Source organism: Dermochelys coriacea, chromosome 2 (genome assembly GCF_009764565.3).
Source record: "Dermochelys coriacea isolate rDerCor1 chromosome 2, rDerCor1.pri.v4, whole genome shotgun sequence".
In the NCBI taxonomy this organism is placed as follows: Eukaryota; Metazoa; Chordata; order Testudines; family Dermochelyidae; genus Dermochelys; species Dermochelys coriacea.
In genome coordinates, this window is record NC_050069.1 from 228359178 (window position 1) to 228380723 (window position 21546).

Below are 21546 nucleotides of genomic sequence, written 5' to 3' on the forward strand. Positions count from 1 at the left end.
AGCAACCGCTCCCCCCACTGATCACATCAAAAGTGGCGCCTTAGGCACCGACTCTGTGGGTGCTCCAAGGCTGGAGCACCCATGGGAAAAATTTGGTGGGTGCGCGGCAGCTCCCCACCCCGCGCCCGGCCACAGCTCACCTCCGCCTCCTCCCCTGAATGCACCGCCCCGCTCTGCTTCTCCCCCCCGCCCCCCGGTTTCCTGCGAATCAGCTGTTTGCGCGGGAAGCCTGGGAGGGCTGAGAAGCAGGCGGCAGCTTCGCGCTGAGGCCCAGGGAGGCGGAGGTGAGCTGGGGCGGGGAGCGGTTCCTCTGCACGCCCCCCCCCAGGTTACCTGCTGTGGCGTGGGCAGCCCTCCTCGCGCCCCAGCTCACCTCTGCCTCCCCGGGCCTGAGCGCAAAGCCACCACTTGCTTCTCAGCCTCCCCAGGCTTCCCAGGTGACCAGCTGATTCGCGGGAAACCGGTGGGTGGAGAAGCAGGGCGGCGTGGCGTGTTCAGGGGAGGAGGCAGAGGCGGAGCGGAGGTGAGCTGGGGCGGATGTGGGGCGGGGTGGGGAGCTGCCGGTGGGTGCTCTGCACCCACCAAATTTTCCCCGTGGGTGCTCCCTGGAGCACCCACGGAGTCGGCGCCTAAGGTGCCACTTTTGGCCGGTTGTTACATTTAGAAGCCCTTTTAGAACCGGTTGTCCCGTGGGTTCTAAAAGGGTTCTAAATTTAACATCCGGTTCCAGCGAACCAGTGTGAACTGGCTCCAGCTCACCACTGGTTATACCCCTTCTACTAACACTACTGGTTAATGTTACAGCAACCATTGGGGAATTCTTCTCTGGCCCTGTCCCCTCACATCCAGGCGTTCTCAAAATCCTGCCAACTCTCCCTCTGCATCTGATCCCCATTACTAAAGAGATATTTATCCTTGCTCTTGTCATCCTGAACACTGAGATAGTGTGTTCCGGTCTGTGGGGATCAACGCAAAGCAGCACCAGTCCCCACCAGAACAACAGATGCAGACATCTCTCCACTGTTATGATGATCAGTACCCACCAGTGGCATATTAATGCCTAGGCCGACAAGGCCTAGGCCTAGGGCGGCAAATTTGCAGGTGCGGCAAATTTATAATAGCAGCCAGAGGCTGCTTCCCCCGGTGCCGGTTCGCGCCCTCTGCCCCAGCCCCGCCCCAACTCCACCCCTTCCCCACCCCCATTCCCCATCCCCTCCCTGCCCGTATTGGTCCCCTTCCCCAAATCCCCGCTCCAGGCCCGCCTCCTCTCCTGAGTGTGCCGCGTTCCCCTCCTCCCCCCCTCCTTCGCAAAGCTGTTTTGCACACAAGCACTGGCAGGGAGTGGGGAGAAGCAGGACCTGGCAGCGTGCTCAGGGGAGTAGGCGGAGTCGGAGCGGAGGTGAGCTGGCGGTGGGGAGGTGGCAATTATTTCTGGGCCTAGGGGCGGCAAAATCATTAATCCACCACTGGTACCCACCACAACATTTCTTTCAAGATCCGTGGCTCCTACACATGCCTATGGTGTAACTCATCCAGTGCATCAGATATCTCAAGAACAGTTGTGTGGGTGAAACCAGACCATCACTATGCTTTCAATTAACTTGCACAGAAATATGGTAAAAGACAAAAACTCCCTTTCATCTATGGATGAACACTTTTCACAAAGTGAGCATTCCATATCTGACCTCTCAGTCTTTTTCCTCAAAGGAAACCTGCACAAGACCTTCAAAAGATGAGCCTAGAAACTTAAATTCATAACTTTGCTGGACACTAAAAACTTCAGTCTAGAAGGAGATGTCTATGCTGCGCTGGTCAAATGACACATTCTGTAGTGCTGTCTTTAGGAAGGACCTGTCCAAGAAAAAAACTTGACCTATTTTATTTTAATTTCAAGATGTTTGGACCTTCAGCTGTGATTCAAAATATACGTAGAATGATTCTGCTTATGACATTATTTTGCTGTTAGTTATATTTGATTATTTGCATTTAGCTGACAGTATGCTGACAATTTTGTTCTTCCCTGGAAATAGTGTAGTGAATCTAATTTGCAGTCATTCCTTATAGCGGTTGGGTAACAGACTATACTGCTGTGCTGTTGAGCACTCAGGAGCATCTAGCTACATTAGAATGAACACAATGAAGACCTGATTTTTATTTCTTTTTTAATTGAAAGAGCAGAAACTTAGAAAGTGTGGCAAACAGTAAATCCACAAGAGCACATTTGGACATGTTTGACAGGGCTCCTACTGTCCATGCTATGCTGATGACTTTCCGCAGCTCAGTAATGTTTGATGAGTTTCGCCCAATTTCAACATTTTCAAGACCAATAAGACATTGTAAGAAAACTAAGAACTAAACAGTGCCAGTAGATTATTTTTATTTATATATGAAGCTTCTGAATTTGGGTTTGAGGAGCCCCTGGCTGCACTAACTCATGGAAGCCCGTCCTAGACTGCCTACAAGCTGTGGTGCAGTCCAGAAAGCTATAGCTTGCAAGCCGGGCAACATAGGGCCACCCATGGAAGTCTTAGGCTGTGCCTGCAATGGGGAATTCACCCCCAGCTGCTAGCAGCTCCCATATGTAGTGCATGGGAGCCACAGACAGGAGCAGATTCAGTCCTTCATTATATTAATAGGGCACCTTTGTTGTGTGTTTTTCACTTTCAGTAGTCATTAGACTAGAGAAGGAGGGACAGAAAACACATAATGGAATTCTTTAAATCTGCCAAAATAGTCTGATCTAATGGAATACTTCAGGGTCATACTTTTTTTACAGTTGCATTGAAGTTTACACAAACTTATGTTTACAGCTCAGATATACAAACCCTAAGCTCACATAGTAAGTCATGTGCCATTGGTACACAGCATGGCTCAGTCAACTGCACTGCAATGATCATACAGGAAAAAAAACAACAGCAAAAGTGTAAAAGTTCAAACAGCTCATCTGGTAAAAACCTCACATTATGCACTGTCTGGAAAGTAAACACAAGCTGTAGGAAATTTTCTAAGAGATCCAAATAACTGCATAGCTCAAACAAAACAGCAGAAGCACACATTGCAAAAAAAAAAAGTGAACACATGGCGGAGGAACAGAAAAATGATAAACTTCCCCTATAGGGCCTCAAAATGTATGGTTCATTTTTGAAGTCAGTATGACCCACTTCAATTAAGATGACTGTAGATCAGAAAATTAAGACTGTTTTGTTTATTTCTTGGACACTTTGCCTACAGGATCCTCAATATTTTAAGGGATGAAGATGATACTTTGAGCCAAGAATCTAAAAACTAGTATTGTTCTCACTGATTTATTTGAAGTTGAGGAAAACCTTCCTTAAATTAAAGAGATTCTTTCAAATTATGACAGGTTTCAGAGTAGCAGCAGTGTTAGTCTGTATTCGCAAAAAGAAAAGGAGTACTTGTGGCACCTTAGAGACTAACAAATTTATTAGAGCATAAGCTTTCGTGAGCTACAGCTCACTTCATCGGATGCATTTGGTGGAAAATACAGAGGGGAGATTGATATACACACACAGAGAACATGAAACAATGGGTTTATCATACACACTGTAAGGAGAGTGATCACTTAAGATAAGCCATCACCAGCAGCGGGGGGGAGGGAGGAGGAAAACCTTTCATGGTGACAAGCAAGGTAGGCTATTTCCAGCAGTTAACAAGAATATCTGAAGAACAGTGGGGGGTGGGGTGGGGGGGAGAAATAACATGGGGAAATAGTTTTACTTTGTGTAATGACTCATCCATTCCCAGTCTCTATTCAAGCCTAAGTTAATTGTATCCAATTTGCAAATTAATTCCAATTCAGCAGTCTCTCGGAGTCTGTTTTTGAAGCTTTTTTGTTGAAGGATAGCCACTCTTAGGTCTGTAATCGAGTGACCAGAGAGATTGAAGTGTTCTCCAACTGGTTTTTGAATGTTATAATTCTTGATGTCTGATTTGTGTCCATTCATTCTTTTACGTAGAGACTGTCCAGTTTGACCAATGTACATGGCAGAGGGGCATTGCTGGCACATGATGGCATATATCACATTGGTAGATGCGCAGGTGAACGAGCCTCTGATAGTGTGGCTGATGTGATTAGGCCCTATGATGGTGTCCCCTGAATAGATATGTGGACAGAATTGGCAACGGGCTTTGTTGCAAGGATAGGTTCCTGGGTTAGTGGTTCTGTTGTGTGGTTGCTGGTGAGTATTTGCTTCAGATTGGGGGGCTGTCTATAAGCAAGGACTGGCCTGTCTCCCAAGATCTGTGAGCGTGATGGGTCATCCTTCAGGATAGGTTGTAGATCCTTGATGATGCATTGGAGAGGTTTTAGTTGGGGGCTGAAGGTGATGACGAGTGGCGTTCTGTTCTTTTCTTTGTTGGGCCTGTCCTGTAGTAGGTGACTTCTGGGTACTCTTCTGGCTCTGTCAATCTGTTTCTTCACTTCAGCAGGTGGGTAGTGTAGTTGTAGGAATGCATGATAGAGATCTTGTAGGTGTTTGTCTCTGTCTGAGGGATTGGAGCAAATGCGGTTATATCGTAGAGCTTGGCTGTAGACAATGGATCGTGTGGTATGATCTGGATGAAAGCTAGAGGCATGTAGGTAGGAATAGCGGTCAGTAGATTTCCGATATAGGGTGGTGTTTATGTGACCATCGCTTATTAGCACCGTAGTGTCCAGGAAGGGGATCTCTTGTGTGGACTGGTTCAGGCTGAGGTTGATGGTGGGATGGAAATTGTTGAAATCCTGGTGGAATTCCTCAAGGGCTTCTTTTCCATGGGTCCAGATGATGAAGATGTCATCAATGTAGCGCAAGTAGAGTAGGGGCATTAGGAGACGAGAGCTGAGGAAGTGTTGTTCCAAATCAGCCATAAAAATGTTGGCATACTGTGGGGCCATGCGGGTACCCATTGCAGTGCTGCTGATTTGAAGGTATACATTGTCCCCAAATGTGAAATAGTTATGGGTGAGGACAAAGTCACAAAGTTCAGCCACCAGGTTAGCTGTGACATTATTGGGGATACTGTTCCTGACTCTTGTAGTCCATCTTTGTGTGGAATGTTGGTGTAGAGGGCTTCTACATCCATAGCGGCTAGGATGGTGTTTTTAGGAAGATCACCAATGGATTGTAGTTTCCTCAGGAAGTCAGTGGTGTCTCAAAGATAGCTGGGAGTGCTGATAACGTAGGGCCTGAGGAGGGAGTCTACATAGCCAGACAATCCTGCTGTCAGGGTGCCAATGCCTGAGATGATGGGGCGTCCAGGATTTCCAGGTTTATGGATCTTGGGTAGCAGATAGAATACCCCAGGTCGGGGTTCTAGGGGTGAGTCTGTGCAGATTTGTTCTTGTGCTTTTTCAGGGAGTTTCTTGAGCAAATGCTGTAGTTTCTTTTGGTAACTCTCAGTGGGATCAGAGGGTAATGGCTTGTAGAAAGTGGTGTTGGAGAGCTGCCTAGTAGCCTCTTGTTCATACTCTGATCTATTCATGATGACGACAGCACCTCCTTTGTCAGCCTTTTTGATTATGATGTCAGAGTTGTTTCTCAGGCTGTGGATGGCATTGTGTTCTGCATGGCTGAGGTTATGGGGCAAGTGATGCTGCTTTTCCACAATTTCAGCTCATGCACGTCAGCGGACGCACTCTATGTAGAAGTCCAGTCTGCTGTTTCGACCTTCAGGAGGAGTCCACCCAGAATCCTTCTTTTTGTAGTGTTGGTAGGAAGGTCTCTGTGGGTTAATATGTTGGTCAGAGGTGTGTTGGAAATAGTCCTTGAGTCGGAGACGTCAAAAATAGGATTCTAGGTCACCACAGAACTGTATCATGTTCGTGGGGGTGGAGGGGCAAAAGGAGAGGCCCCGAGATAGGACAGATTCTTCTGCTGGGCTAAGAGTATAGTTGGATAGATTAACAATATTGCTGGGTGGGTTACGGGAACCACTGTTGTAGCCCCTTGTGGCATGTAGTAGTTTAGATAGCTTAGTGCCCTTTTTCTTTTGTAGAGAAGCAAAGTGTGTGTAGTAAATGGCTTGTCTAGTTTTTGTAAAGTCCAGCCATGAGGAAGTTTGTGTGGAAGGTTGGTTCTTTATGAGAGTATCCAGTTTTGAGAGCTCATTCTTAATCTTTCCCTGTTTGCTGTATAGGATGTTGATCAGGTGGTTCCGCAGTTTCTTTGAGAGTGTGTGGCACAAGCTGTCAGCATAGTCTGTGCGGTATGTAGATTGTAATGAATTTTTTACCTTCAGTCCTTTCAGTATGATGTCCATCTGTTTGCATTTGGAGAGGAAGATGATGTCTGTCTGTATCTGTATGAGTTTTTTCATGAAGTTGACAGATTTCCACTCTATACGGCTAAATTCAGTGCCTTGTATAATGACAGCCGTGTTAGTCTGTATTCGCAAAAAGAAAAGGAGTACTTGTGGCTTCATAGGGCCTAATCACATCAGCCACACTATCAGAGGCTCGTTCACCTGCGCATCTACCAATGTGATATATGCTATCATGTGCCAGCAATGCCCCTCTGCCATGTACATTGGTCAAACTGGACAGTCTCTACGTAAAAGAATGAATGGACACAAATCAGACGTCAAGAATTATAACATTCAAAAACCAGTTGGAGAACACTTCAATCTCTCTGGTCACTCGATTACAGACCTAAGAGTCCTTCAACAAAAAGCTTCAAAAACAGACTCCAACGAGAGACTGCTGAATTGGAATTAATTTGCAAACTGGATACAATTAACTTAGGCTTGAATAGAGACTGGGAATGGATGAGTCATTACACAAAGTAAAACTATTTCCCCATGTTATTTCTCCCCCCCTCACCCCACCCCCCACTGTTCCTCAGATATTCTTGTTAAATGCTGGAAATAGCCTACCTTGCTTGTCACGATGAAAGGTTTTCCTCCTTCCCCCCCCCTCCCCGCTGCTGGTGATGGCTTATCTTAAGTGATCACTCTCCTTACAGTGTGTATGATAAACCCATTGTTTCATGTTCTCTGTGTGTGTATATCCATCTCCCCTCTCTATTTTCCACCAAATGCATCCGATGAAGTGAGCTGTAGCTCACGAAAGCTTATGCTCTAATAAATTTGTTAGTCTCTAAGGTGCCACAAGTACTCCTTTTCTTTTTTCAAATTATGGGCTGCTACTCTGCCCTGCTGTATTCAGTTTAATATAGTTACTAACATTTTATTAAAAAATAAGAAATGATGACACTGCAAGTTATTGTCATACAAAAGTATTAAATAAGAGGGTGGCAAATATAGAAAAATGACAATACAGCACAGTTGAAGCAGTATAGTTTGATTTACAGTAAGTATACATGGTGTTATGATAGCAATGATTTGTTCTTGATTGGTTCATCCCATTTGGCCTATCATTCCTTAAATAGTTCAGTTTTTATTCTAACACAAGCAGTAAGTCATTTCTATTTTTAATTCTTGTCAACCACCTTTCTATAGTGGAATTTTGTTTTTGCAACCATAGTAATAAAGCACATTATTGATAGCAGTTGCAAAAATTCTACACAAGAACCTATCTCTGTTTAATTCCAGCAAACCAAGACAGTTTTCTAACACTGTAGTAATAGAAATTTTGAATAATATTTCCCTGAAATAACTCTTGCATTCATTTTCTAACATCAGACTATAAGCTTTTGAATTTGGGACAATCCCAGAAGATTGGAAAATAAATCCCTGTACCATTTTTCTGTGAATCTTTGGTCTATTCTGTTTTGCAAGATGGGTGTATGAAAACAGATAATCAATTTTCCACTGATATTCTCTCTGCTTCTAGTGACTATTATGTCTTTCCAATCTTCTGCAGAGATTTGCTGATTCATTTCCTTATTCCAACTTAACCTCACATTGTCAATATTGCCCTACAATTTTCTAGAAAAAATATACATACAACATATTATTTGTTTTTAACAGGGATCTGAACATCTTGTAATTTCTTTATATTGTTCCCCATTGAGGATAAATCCCATTTTACCTTTCCCACTTCTTGTGACTTTATAAATATAAACTGTGAGAAAACACAACATTTCCTATCTTTGTAACTTATTGTGCTTGCCATTGTGTGCAGGATTTGAGCTCTGTGTTGTCAAAGATCCGAGACAGGGTTGCACATTTAAGGTACATTTACATTTCCAACTGAGGATGTGCGTCCTAGCTCAAGGAGACATGCTCAAGCTAGCTCTCATCAAACTAGTGTGCTGAAAAGAGAACTTAGCCACTGCAGCATAAGTGGCTAGCTTATGTACCGAGTGATGGGCACGTGCTTGAATGGCTAACCATTCATTCTGCAATGGCTACATTCTTTTTATCATACTAGCTCAAGTCGGTCTCCTTGAGCTGGGAAGTACACTCTCAGCTCTACATGTAGACACGTACCCATAGTCTTCATCAATATTGGGTCTGATTACCACACACTTCAAGGTAGAGAAACTTATGAGTCCTATTTCACAGATGGGGAACGAACTCACAGAGAGTGAAATGGCATCCAAGGTCAGACATGTAGACTGTGACAGAGCCAGGACTTTGAACCCAGCTCTCCTGAGGGCTTGTCTACATGTAGAGTGTGGCAGTGACACAGCCACACCGATACAACTGAGCAACTGTACCGCTTAGTGAAGACACTACCTATGCCAGCGGGAAAGCATCTACCATCAGTGTAGATACTCCACCTCCCTGAGAGGAAGAAGCCCCCGCCATTGACATAGCGCTGTCTATACCAGGAGTTTGTCACTATAACCATTGCTCAGAGGTGTGGATTTTCCAACCCCAAGTGATGTAGTTATACCGACATAAGTCTGTAGTGTAGGCCAGGCCTGAGTCCCAGTCCAGGGCCTTAACCAAACCCTCCTTCATCCCTTAGTGTGGCTACGGAGGTTAGGAGCACAACCCAGCCCTAGCTAGCTCTGAACACCAACACTAGAAGATGCCCTTGCCCTTTTAATGGGTATAGTAGTTAACTCTGCATGCATCCGATGAAGTGAGCTGTAGCTCACGAAAGTTTATGCTCAAATAAATTTGTTAGTCTCTAAGGTACCACAAGTACTCCTTTTCTTCTGTGAGTGTCACTCACCCTGCCCAGCTCTGTCCTCTGCAGTACATCTCAGTACCTTCCGACACTTTTGAATAGCTGCACTGGCTCTCAGAACCAGAATCTTGCACAGAAACACATCGCTTACAAGTGATCTTGTCAAATTGCTGCTGAATGTTTGATTTATTGAATCTGAAGTGCTGATGGAAGATGCATATTTGAGCCCTTGGAAAGCCTGAGTGGAAAACTGATTAGTTATTTGTAGGGTTTTGGTCTCTATTTATACCTGTCTGCCCCTCAAGCCTTTTTAACTTTTTAAAATAAATATCTCTTCCTACTGCCTTAATGTACGATAGTGTTCTTCTGCCAGGCTGCTGTGTGTCTTAATCTTCAGGTGAACTGGGAGGATTCAAGTCAGAGTTCAGTGCCACTGCCCTCCTTTTAATCACACAAGTTTTGGAGGCCTACCCAGAAAGGCTATTTGGGGTTAGGTGGGGGAAAAGAAGGAGAATGTTGCACTACTCAGATTCTGGTTACAATGCAATTGAACACAATACCCTGACAGCATAAGGAAGTTCATTAAGAATGATCCACAGCTGTTTCCTGCACACAGAAAACTTATCCCTATGCTGTACTGCTGTGGACTCATTTACTGTCTCCTACACAGAGAAGGGAAACGGACGCCCCGGTCTTCACTCAGAAGTACTTTCTGAGCTCAAGTCCTTCCTTCATAGCAGGAACTACAAACTTTTGAGATGTGTCAACATCAGCATTCACCCAACCTGACAATTTGATTACCACAAATTACCCTTTTCAGACAATCAAAATTAGAGGGCATTAGTGAGCTAGGGGAGAAATGAAGGCTGATTTACTGGCACTAAGTAAGATAAGTGCCGGAATTAACTCACCTATGGACAACACTTAACTCGTACATTGTAAACACTGGTCATGGTTAAATCCTAAATGCTCAAGTCTAGGAAGCCAGTTTGTGGAAACTCAGCTGCACATAGGGTTGACAGGTGTCCAGTTTTCGACTGGAAAGTCCGGTAGAAAGGGGACCTGTACAGAAGTACTGATGGGGCACTAAAAGTCTGGTTACTGCCTGCCCTGCCCACTTCAGAATCACCACATCTTTGTTGGAAATCACTCCGGGGCTATGAGACACACGTGACCAGCTCTGGAGCCACAATCTGAGCTGGGGATCCTATGTGGGGCGGCCGTTTCCCCCCCCTCAGCCCCCCGGGACAGAGGTGACTTTGCAGCACCAGCTCCTGCTTTGCCTCCCTCCCTGTGCCACTTGGATGGGGACTTGGCCCGGCCCAGCTCAGACCAGGAGGCTGTGGGAGCAGCGCCCTTAAAGCTCAGGGCATGTGACTCATTGCGGAGCCTGGCCTCCAGCTCACACACACAGCGCAGGGAGGGAAGGAATTTTCCCTACCCCGGCCCATCTCGCCCGGACAGGCAGACTGACAACATCCCCCACCCCTCCCATGATCACTGCCTGCAAACACCACTGCCAGCCTGGCCCAGGGCATGGGGACTGGGGGTGCTGGGTCATCAATCCGCACCAGCCCGTTCTCAGCCAGGGTCAATTCCTATCTGCATTTCGTGGGCAGACTCTGCTTCAGCTCCCACCCCAGGTCTGCAGATAGCAGGTGACTCCCAGGGGGAGAGGGAAGCAAATGAGGAGGGGCGGGAAAGGAGTTAGTGCCCGGTTTTAAGTTGGCAACCCTAGCTGCACACTGCATGCTCTCTCCTCCAGTACCAGAACAACTGAGCTTGCCCACCAAGCACCCTTTGGAAGTTCCCATTATACCCTCCCCTCTATTGTCCCTAGGGTAATATGGGAAAGGTGCTTGGAGCAGCAAGAGAGTGTAATGCCCTACTGGAGTGTGTTTTAATAGTTCTTTTGTTTGCTGAAGAGATAAAGAAAAATGGAGATGGGACAGAAAGAGTGAAGTAAATACAAGGATAGAAAAAAAAATATATAGTAAAAAAATAATAGTAATGAAAAGAGAGAAAGGGGATAAAACCTGAGAAATCATAACCGCAGAGAACAAATCTTGAAAAGGAGAGATTAATAAATAAGAGGTAATTTAATGCTGAAAAAAGACATAAGAAATGTAGAAAAGAAGAGGGATATAAACAAAGGAAGAGATGAGATTAATGAATAAAAGAAACAGAGGGTACACCATTAATTCACTGGGCTCTAGTCACCCCTGTTGAAACACCATTGAAGCTATAGTGAGATGAATATAGCTCATTATATTTCTGTAAGTGTTTTGCCAAAGTCTGTAGCAGGCTAAGATAAAGGGAAAATCTGTTGTAAATTCTCTGAGCCTCTTCTCATCTTTTAAAAATCACACACAAGAAAGCTGATAAATTAACACTCTTGCTCTATGTCATTACAGATGGAGAGGAGTTTAACTACAATGCTGTTTTGAAAAAACGAGCTTTTATTTTCCAAGTTTATTTTCCAACCATCATACACAATTGTGATTTCCAAACAGTGTATTACGATCACAGGAAATTATTACCACTGCGTAAATTATATAAGGACTAGAAACCCAGAGAATGATAACAGCTTTTCACATAAAACTGATTACATTGCTTCACACTCAGAAGTGTAAAACACTTAAACAATGCAATGGCTTTTAAGGTGGTATTTATATTCATATAATACAGTAAAATTGGGCAGTTTTTCATACAGATTTCAACATTTTTAACTTCCATTAGGATACAGCAACTCCAGTATTTTCAGACATTGTTGTAAAAAATTGCTTATATAACCACAGTGCTTTTCCAACCATGCTCATGGTTTAATTATTAATAATAATTAATTGTTATTATTATTATTATTATTGATTCAGCACCAACCATATTAGGCACTTTACAGACAGATGACATGATCCCTTTCCAGAGCGTTAAAATCCTGAATTTGATGGAACTATGAAAATAATGATTTAAAACAGACAAAGAGCTATTTGACACTTTCGGAAAACACATCAGATTTGCATTAAATATTCTGTACTACAACATCTTGTAGATCACAGAAGAACTTTCCCAAGTTCTTTCAAGAAAGGTTGTGATGCAATAAGATATATTATTTAGGAATCCATTCCTCTCTCTCTATACATTTGTAACACCCATCAGTATTGATGGCATGTGCATAGAGGAGGAAAAAAGTAAGTTTAGCTTGGTGATAGCTGCTGCCTAATGTGTGTATATGCTTTTTTGGTCTTTTGGTCCCAGGAAATTAGAACAATTAAGGATTCAGATACTTCAGACTCTCCTAGACCTACTTCTGCGGCATCACCTGAGTGTTTACACTGTACACACAAAAAAAATGGAATCACCAGCTTGCCCCAATCAAGTACCTAAATAATTGTATATTCCTATCCTTTGTCCCTCCAGCTCCATCCTCTTCCTGGTGTTTTGTATATCCTTACTTGACTGTCTCTAGTCTATCATCTAGAATGATTCTTTGAGGGGGGGTACGTGAATTATGTGTTTTTTCTGTGACATGCCTACCACTGCTCTGGGAGCTATAAAACAATTTTTAAAAGCCATACTAGTTATAGTAATACTACATCATGCAAATCATGAGTGCCATCTAGAGTGACTAGATGTCCTGATTTATAGGGACTGTCCCGATTTGGGGGCTTTTTCTTTTATAGGCACCTACTACTCCCACCCCCATCCCGATTTTTCACACTTGCTATCTGTTCCCCCTGCTGAGTTTCTACAGACCAAGCTAATAATGTAGTTAGATATACTTTAAAGACTGCTGAGTAGAGCTGGTTGGAAATTTTTTGACAAAATGGGTTTTAATTGGAAAATGCCCATTTGTCACAACTGAGACTTTTTTGTAGGAAAAGGTCAGTTTCAACAAAAGTTTAGTCAAAGGTATCTCAGAGTCAGAATAGACTTTCTAGTCAACAGCAAAGCTAGATCCACCCCAGAATAATTAGTTGGTTTGGGCACTCGCCTGAGATGCAGGAGGCCTGTGTTCAAGTCCCTGCTCCAAATCAGGGATTGGAACTTGAGTTTCCCACACCCCAGAAGAGTGCTCAGGTTCAAATCCCTGCTCTGCCTGATCTGGAGCAGCAATTTGAACTCAGGTGTCTTGCACCACGGGGAGTACCCAGCCCCCAGACTGTTGGATACTCTGGAGTGGCTCTCTTAGTCTCTCCTGTTAGAACTATTCCACTTTGTATAAATATTCAACAGGCCAGAGAGAGAGATTGACTCTATAGCCCAGTCATTAGGACATTCCCTGGGATCTGGGAGACCCAAATTCAAGTCCCTGCATCTCCCATATAGCAGGTGTGTGCCCTAACTACCAGTGGGCATTCAGAGGTGGGATGCTGGCTCTTGAAATATTTCATAAGGTCTCAGTCTCGTCTCAATGAAGAACAGGAAATATTTTTAAATCTCAAATATTTTTATGGGATGAGAAAACTGTTTCCTACCTAGCTCCAGCACTGAGCACTCCCAATGCCAATTAAGGGAAAGCCAAAAGGCTCAGAGTGGAGAATGGGGGTAGAAAGGGAGCAATATTATTTTTAAAGGATGATTTTTCAAATCAGGCAGTGGTTTGGGCCAGGGTACTGGAAGGTTTGGGCACCTTCTGGTGAGTCTGGGTGACTTTTCTCTACTTTTTTTTCTGTCGCCCACTCAGAAGAAAATGACAAAAATTACCAGAATGCACATAAGACTGTGCAATCAGCCGGGGGCCTCAGGGCTCGAAGATTCCTTATTAAGAGACTCCTTCCTAGTAATTGTCTTCATTATGCACCAAAGGAAGAGAAGGCGAAGAAAATCAGGGGTTTGAACTAGGAGCAATGAGAGGGAAGATAATAAAGAGAGGGGGAGAAAGAGGGTGCTGAAATTGATACAGAAAGAAAGTGTGGGAGAGAGGTAAAAGGGACAGAATGTTGAAAGAGAGGCTGAGAACTGGGGTGTCGCAAAGAGGAAAAAAGGAGATAATTAAATGGAAAAAATCACCACATAAAGAAAACAACAAGAAGGGATTGAGAGAAGATGAAAAAGTATAAAAACCAGGAGAGATGCAGCCATCACATTAGGGACAGATGCAAGAATCCATCCTAAATATCTTGGGCTGCAGCCCAAATAAGTTTGGAAACACTATCTTATATGATTTCATTGCTGGTTGCCTGAGAGACTTCCTCTCTCCCTGAAAGAGCAAACTGGTTGCTTGAGCTAACAGCCCCAAGCATCAGGGTGCTGTGAGTGAATGGCTGTCAGCGCAGGCCTACCAGTGCCCTGAGTCTGCTGGTCCTCATTGCATGGTGTGCAAGACTCCTTTCTTCTCCTAGCTTCTTGCTCAAGGAGGATGTTTTATGGGCCAGGGGTCAGTTGAGCGGCAGATGAGAGCGCATCAATATTGACATTAAACATTGTTCAAGGCCCAGAGAATTTGTGACCACCACTTATAAGTGAAAAGTAAATATATTTGCAGTGTGATTAAGTTTTGCTGGGCTGGCTGAAATGAAACCTGCACTGACTGATAACTGGACAGGCTGAAATACCCTGAGATTCACACAAATCAAAGGCTAATTTAATGGAGACCACGAAAGCCTTTTGAAAATAAATCCCAAGACCAAAATATTGTATGCCACCGAGCAGTCAATTCTTGCGGCAGTTACTGATTTTTCTTGTCCACAGCCTTTGACTGCAAAAGAACAGCTGGGGTTTCAGCTAAGGAAACTGGACAAATGGCTGTTCATTACACTGTCTTCACATCATTTTTCTTCTGTCCTATCAGGTGCTGAAAGGGCACCTGGGAGAGAGATAGTTAAAATTACGCAAGACCCGTGACACTAAGTGAAAGGCTTGAGTGTTCCTGGTTGCAAGCTGAATGGAAGGAAGTCTCATGGAAAATCCTGTGTAACGAGATTCACGTCGGATGGCTTGGGCCCCAAAATTATTCCTCAAGATAGTTTTTGAGAAAGGCAATGGTGAATGGTTTCACCACCACCCGACGACAGCCACACCGGAGTGAGGATGCTAATTGAGGCAGTTCTGTCAATTAGACACCCATCACTTCTGTGCGCCGCTGCTCCTCCCACATAAGATTTCTACTCAACCATCAGACACCTAGTCCCCCCAGACATTTACCCTCACCATATGGCCTCCTCCATGGTGGACACCTGCCAAGATCTTCTTGGCAATAAGACTTATTTACCCAGGTATGCTCCCCCTCTATGCTATATGACACACTGCGTGAATACATGCTGCTCTCCTCTATAACACAACAGGCCTTTTACACTGAAGGATAAAAACTGATATTGTAGTAGGATGAGGGCCTGAAACATAAGCCTTTGTATCAGAGGCCTGGTATGAGGCCTGAGATATGGACTAACGTAATGGTCAAAGTTTTGCTGATAAAAAGTAAAGTCAAGTTGTGAGCAAGAGGAAGGCCCTGCTCACAGAATCTGGAAAGAACAGGGTTGATATTTCAAAAACACACATTCCTAAGAGGTGGCAGGCACAGAGGACTCATGCAAACACAGTCCAGAAGGATGGTACCATAACATCTCAATACCAACACATTCCCCAAAGATAACAGGAACATGCTTACCCATCCTAAAGATAAGGTCAGGATGAGTGTGTCATAAATATAAAGGGAAGGGTAACCACCCTTCTGTATACAGTGCTATAAAATCCCTCCTGGCCAGTGCCAAAAACCTTTCACCTGTAAAGGGTTAAGAAGCTAAGGTAACCTCGCTGGCACCTGACCCAAAATGACCAACGAGGGGACAAAATACTTTCAAATCTGGATGGAGGGGGAAGGCTTTTGTCTCTCTGCGTGATACCTTTGTCAGGAACAGATCAAGGATGTTTAACTCCTGTAAAGTTAATAAGTAACTAACTCCTGTAAGTTAGTAAGTAACTAGCTAGAAAATGCATTAGGTTTTCTTTGTTTTGGCTTGTAAATTCACTGTGCTGGAGGGACTGTGTATTCCTGTTTTTGTGTCTTTCCGTAACTTTAAGGTTTTGCCCAGAGGGGGATCCTCTGTGTTTTGAATCTGAATACCCTGTAAGTATTTTCCATCCTGATTTTACAGAGATGATTTTTACCTTTCTTTTTTTTAATAAAATCCTTCTTTTAAGAACCTGACTGATTTTTCCATTGTTCCAAGACCCAGGGGTTTGGGTCTTTGATCATTTTGTAACCAATTGGTTAGGATATTATTCTCAAGCCTTCCCAGGAAAGGGGGTGTGTAGGGTTTGGGGGGATATTTTGGGGGAAGACGTCTCCAAGTAGTCTCTTCCCTGATTCTTTGTTAAATCACTTGGTGGTGGCAGTGTACCAGGTTTTAACCTAAGCTGGTAGAAATAAGCTTAGGGGGCTTTCATGCGGGTCCCCACATCTGAACCCTAGAGTTCAGAGTGGGGAGGGAATCTAGACAGAGTGCGTAATTGTGAGAGGTTTCAATCGGTCCACTGAGCCTCTAGAGGGCGATGGAGAGCTACTGTCCCACTGGCAGACCTTAGTCACACCTTTCAGGCAGAATTTGGGGAGAAGGAATTAGCGGAGAAGGTGCGTCGGCACGAGTCTTCAGCGTGCCTCTCAGGCAGGGGAGCGGCGGCACGGGTCCGCGGCGCACCCCTCAGGCAGGGGAGCGGTGGCACGGGTCCGCGGCGCACCCCTCAGGCAGGGGAGCGCTGGCATGGGTCCGTGGCGCGCCCCTCAGGCAGGGGAGCAGCGGCATGAGTCTGCCGCATGTGATTCTGCTACCCAAGGCAGGTTGGCCGGGATAGGGGAATGCAGGCCCACCCGATTCCACTGCGTTCCAGCCCAGGGCCCTGACAGTGGTGGGAGGCGAGGGTCCCACCGCTGGGTTAGTGGAGAGCCTCCCGTGCTACTTCCTACCCAGTCTCTCAAGCGGGCCTCTCCGGTCCCTCCAGCTCGTCTGGGTATTCAGCTGCAGGTAGCTCCAGCTCCCCCTCTGTGTCGGGCTCGCGCTGGCCCGGGTTACAGCCTGTCCCCTCCAAGTCCTCCAGGTACTCAGCAGCTGGCAGTCCTGGTTGGCTCAGCCCTTACTCCCGGTCAGGTTCCTCCTGGCCCAGGGCCTCCCCGAGGTTGGCAGCAGGGTCTGGAGGGAACAGCCAGCGGCCTGTGTCTGTCTCCCTCCCTGGTGCTGCCCCCACTGGGCTAAGGGCCCTAAGGGTCTGGCCCCGCCCACTCAGGCTGAGAGGGTGGCTTTTTACCCTCTGGTTCGGAGGGAAGCCACCCTGGCTCCCTACAATAATGAATAGAGATGTTTTGATCAAACCAACACGTACAAGGTAATGAGTGGCACCGAGATATGTTAGAGGGTGGCACCTAGCCACATCCGAGGGGCAATACATAACTTGTTTGTATCAGTGTATAAAGTGGTATCTCAGAGGGAGTGTATTTGGCCACCCTGGTGGGGGTGTGGGAGGGCGGGAATGGAAAGTCCTGCATCCATTGTCACGGGCATACATGTGCTAGTATAACTGTAGACATTGATCAGGGGAGCTAGGACAGTGCTTCGTTGACAATAAACTTAAGTGCCTTCATACCTTAATGGATCGTGTGGTCATTGGGTGGTTCTACCAAGGTCTGCTGTGCCCGCTGTCAGCAGAGAGCTGGGGCAGCACACAGAGGGAACACATGCAGCCAAACATCTGACTATGGATGTGATCTCCTAGAGCCCAACTCACTTTCACCCAACTGAGGAGAAATGGGAGCTTCTTGAAGACTGTTACTCTCACTCCTTCTCATTCACACCAACCTCTGAACCTCATGCCTTCTGTGGTTTCCTGAGGTTAAAATGCACTGTGTACCTGAGGTCTGAGATAAACATTCATGAACAACACGTTGAAAGACAACTGTGGAACCACCTAGTGAGAAGTACCAGACCCGCATGAACCTCTGCTGAATATTGTTAGCTGTCAACAAAGGAGTGGACTGGTGCTCAGAATATTTTGATATGTTAAAAGAGATTCAGATGAGTAATTCATTTTTCAGCATCAGATTGTCCACTGTTAATATAGATAATACCTAGCACTGAAGCAGCCATTTATGTCTCCAAAGCAAACATCAGCTGATAATTCTCACCATATCCTGGTGAGGCTGATGTTACCTTGCAATCTTTTACAAACACAGGAAACTGAGGAAGCACCTTGCCCACATCTACAGAGGAAGTGTCAAAGCTGGGATTAGAAGACTGTTTCTAGTTTCCAAACCCATTGTTCAGACCACACTTCTCTGACTAACTGATTTCCTTACTCACATGAGTAATCTCTTTTGATGTCAATGGTACTGCTCACGTAAGGAGGATGGCTATCCAGAGCCTCTCCCTGTGACTAGACAAAAGGCTAGTGGAGACGATACTTTCTTTAAAACAGGAAAGAGAAAACTGCCAGACAATTTCCCAACTTCAGTATTGTTAGCTGTTGCTAAATTAACAAAACATCCAGTACGTGACCAAATTATCAAATGGCTAACATACAATTATAGTGCATTTTAAATATCAGTTCTAATTATATTTTCCTTTGACAAAGTAATTACTGCAATCAGAACAATTTTTCACTGCCAAATCTGAGAACAGAAGGTGAAAAGGTGCATTTAGTTTATTTTATAAATGACTGGCTAAACTTTATATAATAAAAATCATAATAGTAGAACAGGTTAAAAATAGACTGGAAAAACTCATATTTTAATCTTATTTTAAGCCATTCACTGATTTGTAATTTACTGAACCTTAACAAAAAGCTCATATTTAGTCTTCTTTTCCTCCATTAACTTGCTTTCTTTATATTTAAAATTGCTGGACTGTGTGGATAGGCTAATATTTTTTGATCCAAAATTCACATGTGAATAAAAAGGAATCACTCCTCCCCTTGCCTCAAACACACAGGTAAAAAGCTACACAAGACTTAGTTCTAGTACCTCTGCCAAACAAGAATTTAAAATAAAAAACTTTAGTAGTATCTTGCATTGTCTGCACTGTTTTAATCCTCTATACCAGTGTTTCCCAAACTTGGGACGCCACTTGTTCAGCGAAAGCCCTGGCAGGCCAGGCCAGTTTGTTTACCTGCCGCGTCCACAGGTTTGGCCAATTGCAGCCACTTCCCACAGCCCCCATTGGCCTGCAGCGGTGAACCGCAGTTAGTGGGAGCCACGATTGGCCGAACCTGCAGACGCGGCAGGTAAACTAACTGGCTCGTCCCGCCAGGGACTTTCCCTGAACAAGTGGCATCCAAAGTCTGGGAAACACTGCTCTATACAATGTGTGTTTGTGTGCGTGCACATACATACATACACACACACACACACACACAGAGTACTACTTGTTCTAGACAGCATCCCATCTGCCTCTCTGTGATTGAAGAGGGAGCGAAGTAAAATTCATAGACATTCCAGAATTTCCATTAGAACTTCAACTGCAGTCTCTTTTTAAACTGTCTCATCTATCTTCCAGTTGCTGGCTGCCTAGGAAAAGATGTTACCAGTGTAACTACAGCAAAGTAGCCACTGTGGGAAAAGAATCCTTGACCCCCCGCTCCCCCCCCCCAATTTTTAAATGCTTTTTTCCCCCAAAATGCAAAGCAAAGGGAAGAGTTTTCAAAGACACACAGATGACTTAAGCACCTACTCCCACTGAAAAGCACTTCAGTGGAAATTAGGTACCTAATTTGTGCTTTTGAGAATTTCCCCCTAAGAAAACATATTAGACGTGGATACAATGCAGATACAGATAAGCAAAGAGTTCAATGCATAGCTTATCTGTACAACCAGGCTAGCTGCATATCAAGAGCAGAAGGAAGCAGATATTAGAACACAACCACTATACAATATAAGAAGAAAGTTTTATTTTTATCTGCTATTTGTGTTTGTGGTACCATTTTTGTTCTAGTTTCAATTGCAGGAGCCAGAAACTCCTTTTTCTTTTTATCCCCCGTTAATATTTCTGTAATTAAAGGATCCTAAATGAGTTTGGAATTAAGCAGTTGCATCCGAGGCCTCTTTTGCCAATGTTCAGCTAATGAGCAACTCGCAAAATCCATTAACTCCTAGATTAGCTTGGTGACTGCAAAGTGCTCCTGCCCTTTATAGAAAAGTCCAAGACTTCCTCAAGGCCCCACGAGTCCTTTTGCATACATCTAAGTAGTTCATAGCCATTTTCGTAACGAGGGAGGTAACAATGAAATAGAATTCTTAAGCAATTATGTTATCATTGCAGACATTGCTGTTCTTTACCATATTGAAAAGCACTGCTCTTGAAGCAGGGGTGAAAGTAATATTAAACACTCAGGTGGAAGGGGTGGGGCTGAGGGAGTCAGCCTCCCCCAGCCAGCCCATCCACGCTGCCTGGCCCCGTCACCTGGGGCTCTGGCAGCGAATTAAAAGCTGCCCCTTTTGCCCCACCCCCCACCCCCTGTCGGCAGCCTGGGGGATGGGGGGCAAAAGGGGCAATGATGTACTTGGAGGAGTGTTTGGAGACTATGGCTCAGGTTATTTACTTTGCTTTGCTACAATACCTCACAACAGTAATCAGTTTTCCTGAGTACCTTCCAACTCATCTCTCAAGTCCACTTTATTCCCTCTCAGTTAGTGCTCCAAACTTTCCTGCTGTGTAGATGGATGGGAATAATACAGCTTACTCCTCCTTGGGCAGGTTAGTATGGCGCTACCAGGCTGGGAGAGGGGGAAACAGTATAATACCACCACAAATCAGGTGCAGTTACAACTTCAGCTCTCCCCTTATGACAACTTGAACTTATAGGAGTGCTAAACTTAATACCCTGAGGTGATATACTAATAGGATTAAACATATTTAATTGCTGTAAATATAGCCAGGTGAACTCTATGGCTCTGGACAGGGAGTACTCTGGATAACGTGCTTAGAGGGAGGAAAAAGCATGCATTAAAGTCAACCGGAGCAGAGTGAAAGGAAGAAAGGAAAGCACACGGCTACAGAAAGATGGAAAGAGATGAAGTGCGACTGAGCAATTTAAGGAAGTGCTTTACGTAACCGTGAAGTCTTCTGCACTAAGCACAAAGAAAGACACTGAGTAAGCAAAGCCAGGGGAAGGGGGAACTTTTTCACTTACCAAGCTCTTATAGCCTGTTTCAGTACAAAAACTCCCATTGCAACTCCTTCAAAACAAAGCGCTAACATCGGACTGAGGACCAAATAGTTAAATTAGTACTTGAGAAACAGACATTGTCACTACTTTATTACCAAGAGTGAAATATAAGTAACACTCGTTTGGGGCATAAATAAAGGAAAGCAAAGTTGTTGGAATAATAACAAAGCAAATTAATAAATAAAGGCCATTTTCACTGCTTTTATGGGGTCCTTCATTTTTTGAAAATATCTGAATGTCTGCCTGGTATTTGTGAAGATGTTAATGAATCACTCAAGTTTCATGAATTTTAGCATGTTTGAAGTACTCATTCATCATTTGGCGATATTTTCTTTTTCCCAAAATGTAATCTAATC

General features: G+C 44.5%; 1 long non-coding RNA gene across 1 annotated transcript; it reads left to right on the top strand.

Moving 5' to 3' along the window:
* Positions 1–692: 692 nt before the first annotated feature.
* On the top strand, positions 693–20295 carry LOC122459008. Its single transcript, XR_006279416.1, has 3 exons — positions 693–764; positions 15385–15389; positions 20284–20295. It is a non-coding gene; the product is annotated as an uncharacterized LOC122459008 (long non-coding RNA).
* The last annotated feature ends 1251 nt before the right edge of the window (positions 20296–21546 follow it).